Source organism: Leptonychotes weddellii, chromosome 1 (genome assembly GCF_054177405.1).
Source record: "Leptonychotes weddellii isolate Sample4059 chromosome 1, ASM5417740v2, whole genome shotgun sequence".
Lineage (NCBI taxonomy): Eukaryota > Metazoa > Chordata > Mammalia > Carnivora > Phocidae > Leptonychotes > Leptonychotes weddellii.
The window spans coordinates 22,878,660-22,885,685 of record NC_138369.1 but is presented as its reverse complement, the minus strand read 5'-3'; the positions used below and the strand labels follow the sequence as shown (position 1 = coordinate 22,885,685).

The 7,026-nt window shown below is 43.3% G+C and overlaps 1 pseudogene; it reads left to right on the top strand.

Moving 5' to 3' along the window:
* The window catches only part of LOC102747406 (actin-related protein 2/3 complex subunit 3 pseudogene), a 4,848-nt pseudogene extending 1,584 nt beyond the window's left edge, over positions 1-3,264 (top strand).
* Positions 3,265-7,026: the final 3,762 nt, after the last annotated feature.

The following is a 7,026-nucleotide window of genomic DNA, read 5'->3' as shown; positions in this document are numbered from 1 at the left end:
TTCAATCTCCTGTTGAGTTTGTAGGTGTTCAGAATGGTTTGATCCCTATCCAGCTGAATTCCTGAGAGGAGACGATATCCAGGTCTCCTACTCCTCCGCCATCTTGCTCCGCCCCCTCCCCCCCCCGCCCCTGTAATTCTTATGCAGCAAGTCTGGAGAGTGATGTGTAATTTGGTCTGTTTAGAAGGGTCTCCAGATGATTCTAATGATTAACAAATTTAAGGAAATTCTTTCTTGGAACAGTTACAATATCATGAAAAGGAAGGAAAATAAGATTTGGAAAAAGAGGTTAAGACTGGATTTTTCAGCCCAGAGAAAGTAAGACCAAGAATCTTTAAGCATACAGAAGGTTTACCTACAGATACACCCAGCTGTCTTCTGTCTTCACAAAGAGCAGTAAAAAAAGCAGGAGGTTATATATAAGAAGTATTTCTTAATAGGAAAAAAAATTTTTTAATACAAGATCTCTGTGTCTCTGGGGAAGACTCCATGTGCCTGAGGGTGCATATATAGGCCTGCTGACCTTTCAGAATGCTATTCATACAGAGTCTATGATCCCTGGGCCAGAATCAGAATCAAACCAGGCTCAGAAACAGAAAACCAGCTCTTCCAGATGGGGCTCCAGCTACCGAGAGAAGGAAAGGAGTGAGGAAAATGTCTCATTCTAATCTTCTCTGACCCTCCCACTGGGCTCAATCAAACTGCACACTCAATTCCTTTAAAGGACAGGAGACATATCTGTGGTTTCATTCAGTAAGCAAAGAAGGTGGCAGTGGCCCCAGCCCCATCTCCTCTCATCTCCCAGTCTTGGTCCCAGGCCAAGATACTTTCATGGTTCAGCGGCCCTTCTTCCAGATAGACAGGGCCTGGGGATCAACGTGATGGTAGTGGTTACTGTACAATGTGGCTTGGCCCTGCTGGGGCTATAGGTGCTTGCATGAAAAGGGGAAGCCAGGGGTGGCGTCAGGCCTCAACGCATCATCTAATCAAGCAGGCAATAACCAGGGAAAAATCTGCCAACTCCTAAATCTCTCTCTCTCTTCATCATCGGAGGCCCAATTGTGCTGTGGTCTGAATGATTGTATCCACCCCCTACGCCCAAATTCATGTTTGAATCCTAATGCCCAGTGTGATGGTACCAAGAGGCAGGGCCTTTGGGAGGGGATTAGGTCATGAGGGCAGAACCCTCAGGAATGAGACTAGTGTCCTTATACAAAAGGCCCAAGAGAGCTCCCCTGCTCCTTCCTCCACATGAGGACACAGCAAGAAGTCACCAGCCTGTGACCGGAAGAGGGATCTTATCAGAACCAACCATGCTGGCACCCTGATCTTAGACTTCTAGCACCCAGAACTGTGACAAATAGCTTTTTTTTTGTTTAAACCTACCCAAAGTGTAGTATTGTGTTATAGCAGCCAAAATGGACTAAAACAATCCACCTCTTAGTTTCCATCCGATGGGACTTTTGTTGTCAGGTCCTATTTCTTATAGCCTTGATGGTGACCTGTCAACCTTCCCTCTTTCTTTTCTCTCTTCTCCAGGCTGGCAGCTGGTGGGTACACTGACTCAGCCTGTTCTCCAGCCATCTTGCTGCCCGCCCCCCAACTTCTGTTGCTGGTAGCTGGACAATGGTAGATAGTGGGATTTAAAGCTGTGAAAGAAAAAGGAACCAGACGGTCCCACTTGGATCTTAAGTCTTTACCAGAGCTCAACAGTCAAACAGCTATAGATAAAGTGATAGCTTTTAGCATGTTCTTGTTCCTGGGGTATGTAATACTCTCCAGAACCTCATAGGGGAGGGCAGTGGGAAAGTGATTGGCAAGGCAGGATTCTAGCATTTCTGGATCCCAGGGTGGGTATCATCCCATTAAAAACCCAGCAGAGTCAAAGTTTGTGAACACTACAACTCAGGCTCTCTGGCTAAGGCATTTGGGGAACACTGCATGGTTGTTAATTGTACTTTCTTCTCACAGTATAAAACGACATTTGGCATTTGTTTTTCTCATCTTCACCTCTCAAGGGAAAACAGAACTTCAAAGATCTCAAACTTCAAAGAATACAAGCAAATTAACCTGATATTTTAGAGCTGTAGCCTATGCTTCCTCCTGCTGAATCGCTTTGGATTGTTTTCCGAACTTCATAAAGGAGCCTCACGAGGAAACAGGAAAGGAATGGTTTCCCCAAGTGCCATCCCAGATGGCCAGAGGACGCTAGACCACTGAGTTCTTCAACATGAGCTACAGCACTGGGGGCCACACTTTGTCCCGCTCACCACCCTTGCCTCCAAACATGCCCCCAGGACCAAGAAAGGAGTTTCCCCAAAGGAGTCCCAGAACTTGAATTCCTTGAAATGTTTCTCAGAAAATCTTTCTCAGTTCCAACAAGCTTAGGAAGTGTTCTGTCCATGTTCTCCCTTCACCCTTGTATATTCATGAGGCAGTTGAGCAAATTAAAAACACTGAGAATTCCTACAATAAGATAACACTTTTGGCTTTGTTATCTCAGACCTCTTTTCATTATTTTTAACATAATTCATATTAAGATTCTGTGAAGCCAGCATTCCACCAAACACAGCTTAGAAACACTGGCTCATAAACCTCCTCATCTAGCTTGAAACACGGGCACCGCCAAGATGCCGGCTTACCACTCTTCTCTCATGGACCCTGATACCAAATTCATTGGAAACATGGCACTGTTGCCTATCAGAAGTCAGTTCAAAGGACCTGCCCTTAGAGAGACAAAAGATACAGATATTGTGGATGAAGCCATCTATTACTTTAAGACCAATCTTCTTCAAAAACTATGAGATTAAGAATGAAGCTGACAGAACCTTGATACATATAAGTCTCTACATTTCCGAGTGTCTAAAGAAACTCCAAAAGTGCAATTCCAAAAGCCAAGGTGAAAAAGAAATGTATACGCTGGGAATCACTAATTTTCCCATTCCTGGAGAGCCTGGTTTTCCACTTAATGCAACTTATGCCAAACCTGCAAACAGGAAGATGAGGTGATGAGGGCCTACTTACAGCAGCTGAGACAAGAGACTGGACTGAGACTTTGTGAGACAGTTTTTGACCCTCAGAATGATAAACCTAGCAAGTGGTGGTCTTGCTTTGTGAAGAGACAGTTCATGAACAAGAGTCTTTCAGGACCTGGACAGTGATAGGAACCTGGGCAGACACTTTCCACAGCCGTGGGCAGCATTTTACAGCAAGATGTACACAATTATTTGCCTTTATTTGATAAAGTTTTATACAGAAGAGAGAAGAGAGTGTGTCTTCACTTGAAGAGCTCTTTATCAAGAATTTGGGTGGGGGAGGGAAGAATGGGTAGTTTAAAATTTTCTGCAGTATTAAGCTGGTGCTTAATAAAAATAAGTAAGAATAAAGAAATTTCTAATATTCCATGTCAAAAAATAAAAAAAGAAAGAAACACTGGCTCATACCAATGTCTTTAAGTTCAGACAAGAAGAATCCACCTTGCATGGATTTTCTGCACACCCCCCCCCTTAATATGATATCTGTTGGTCTTGCTATAATACTTGGAGTATAGATTTTTACTGTTTTATAAAGTGCTCTTTACTACCAGTTTTTCATGCCAAATTGACCTCATTATTAGGGGTTTAATGGTATGTCAGGCCATCTAGACCTGATTCAGCTATAGAGTTGGGGCATTTAAACAAAGCATAAAGAATCTTTTTATAAAGACATACAGATCTAAAAAGTTAAGGCGATAGTCTCTTTGAAGCCCATTTGGAACTACTTGCTACCTTATTTCACTACTTAGTTAAAATACCATGTCTGAAGAAAATATATGTAATTTTCTTTGTCAGTATCAAGAAATGACAGTAATTGTAATTTCCATGAGTGGAACAATCTATTATGGGAAAAATGTTAATACTCTTAAAAGTCTAAATCCTTTATAGGGTGTGGCATATCCTATAATCTGTCTGTTGGGTTTGAATGCTTTCTTTTAGATTCTACCATACTTATAATTCTATTCACAGCTCCAGACACCCCTGGTTTAAATGTGTCTCCTGGAATTGAAATTTGTAGCCATTTATTGACAAGACAGAGGAGGGTGAGAGGTAATCATTCCTGACTGTGTGATCGATAGGGTAATCCTCCAACCTATCAGAGACTCCCTAAAAATGGAGGGTGGCAAGGGTGATTTTTCTCAGCTTCAGTTCAATATGGCTATTACAGATATGTAGGCACTAAATTAGAGACGAATATGTGCTCCAGGGTATACATCATGTTTGGTTCCTTGTGGTGTAAGCACTACGGAGCAGATAGAGAAGCAACTGCACATCACTTGCTGACACAGTGTTGGCTAGATAAGTTGATGACTATGTGGTGGTCAGGGATGGGGGGCAATCATATCTGAAAATGGTGGGCAAATGGAGAGGGGACTAGAAATCAGTATTTATGGCAGAGTTTGCCCCCAAAGTATAACTCTGACAAAGAGTCTCAAAATTGTCCATTTATTGTTTCTGTCAGCCTTTTTAGGTCTGCTGAAAGGAAGCCTGCTGATCCTGACAAGATCAAAATGACCCTTGAAAACATTTGATAATGGGCTGAACTCACAGTACTTCATCCTCTCTACACGGTGCCTTTGTCGGAATGTAAGCAGCAGGAAGAGAAAGTGGCTCTGCACAAAATCCACCCAGAAGCAGAAGTGTGTGGTTTCCCAAGTTTGAACTTCTTTGGTGAGAAATTCTCCACGTCCTGTGCAACATTTCACGGAACACTGTTTTCTTTATCTTAACCCCCACTGCCACTATCACCAAGGAAAACCTCAAGCCTTTTCTCTCAGCATGGAACATTTCACCAGAATAAGGGAATGGGGGGTTTCCTCCAAAGCTGATGCAGTGAGCACATGGTGGAGGTTGCCTGAAAAACCTGCCCAAGGATTTTGGCGAGGAATTGGGCTGGCAGGGGCCAGAGGACTCCTACAGACAGGGTAGAGGAAAGAGTCGCTCTTCTGCTACGGGGTCTGGACAAAGCTGAACCACCTTGAGGCCCAGCCCAGTCTGGAGTTTGGATCAAAGGACCCACAATTGGATACTGCCCCCACCCCAAAATAACTGAAAGATGTTCACATCTCCAGAAAACACTGAAAAGAGATTACATTCATTTCACACAGGAAAACTTCCACAAATCTTTCCCTAAGGCAGGACCAGCTATATAATCTGTAGTGCCCAGTGCAAAATGAGAATGTGGAAACCCTTGTTAAAAAACCATTAAGAATTTCCAGAGGGTGACAGCCAAACGTTGAACAGAGTATGGAACCCTTCTGAGCCAGGGTCTCGTGTGACTCATGGGTATAGGCCCAGGAAGCCAGTGCTGCCCTGAAGGGCTTTGCTCCCTCTTTCTCTTTCTCTCATTCTCTGTCCCTTTCCCCCTCTCTCATTCTCTCCCTCTCTCTAATTCTCTCCCTCTCTCTCTCTCCCCACCCCTTCTTAGACAAGGGTACTATCCCTAAGTCTTTGTCCTCTCCCTCTCCAAGGTCAGGGTTTCCCCCACATTCCTTCCCAAACCAGGTATGCAGAACCCTCCCTGGGCTCTCTCCAGCCTAGCTCCGTCACAGCTCCTTATCATGCAGCCCCTCTTAGCCTCTTCTTTCCTTTCTCCCTTCCTTCCCCCATTTACCAGGCCCAGCTTGGTGCTGCAAAGAATGATATTTTTTCCCCTAAGAGAGAGAGAGAGTGTGAGTAAATGGGCAGGGCAAGGAAGGGCAGAGGGAGAGGGAGAGAGAGAATTTCAAGCAGGCTCCACGCCAGGTGCAGAGCCCAATGCGGGGCTCCATCTCATGGCCCTGAGATAATGACCTGAGCCAAAATCAAGAGTCAGCCACTTAACCAACTGAGCCACCCAGGTGCCCCAAGAATGATATTGATGAAGCTGACCACATACGGTTATGTGGTTATAAATATATGTTCTACACACACTGTCTTCCTTATAGGCAGAGGCATGGGGGAAAGATTTAAAACATTTAAGTTTTAGTATCTTTATTAGTATTTTATTTATTAGTATTTATTAATTACTGATACATATTGCTTGTTAACAGGTGTTGGAAGCTGTTCATTATCCATAAAATGCAAATGTCACTGACCTCTAGGAATTTTTATTCTAAAATAGGCAATGATGATGACGAAGAGTAACTCTTGAGCCCCCACTGTGTGCTAGAAAATACGCTGAATCTCTTATATACATTAGCTTCTTTAGTCCTCACAACCATGTGAGGTACGTATTACTATTATTTCCACATGAAGATGAGGAACTGGAGCTTAGGAAAGTTGTCAGCTTGCCTTTGTTCACAATCCCACCATCTGGCTCTTGAGCTGGCCTTCTTGATACTTTCCAATAAGCTATGCAAACGAATGAGAACAATTAGCTCTCCTCCCCACACTGCCTCTCTGCTAGGTGTACAATTAGGTCTTTAGTATTTGCTGAATAAATGAGTGTGTGAGTTAGTAGGTAAAGGAAGGAGATGAGAATGAAAAAAATGGAAAAGAACTGGCCAAGTCTGGACTATTTGTGAAAGAGCTGAACTGTTTGTGAATTCCAGTCCTGCCTTCATCCCAGTTTACAGAGGGTTGAGTAGCAAATGCTGATATCCACTTGTCTTTGCAGGAGAATCTGGGTCCAGTTGATTTTTAAACATGGCACCAACTAGTTGCTCAGCAAATGTTCTTTAAAATGAATTAATTTGAAAGGAAGGAATTTAATTAAATCAGAACATTTTTGTAAGAATCCGGCTTTAAGCTGAAGGAGCTTTAATGTAGATTAAACAGACTCCATCACTCTTTATAAGTGCATAAAGTAACTGTGGACAAAGCAAGCCCAAACAGCCACACATACCTGAGCCTCAGTCTCAGGGAGACAGAGGAGGTTCCAGGCCCGGCCTGCAGACTGCTCATTTGCTAATGTGATGAAGGAATTAAGTAAAGTCCTTAAATGCTGCCGCGCGTCCATGAATGGATAGTAAATAATGTTGCTTTAAGCTATGGTAACTGCTTCAAGAGG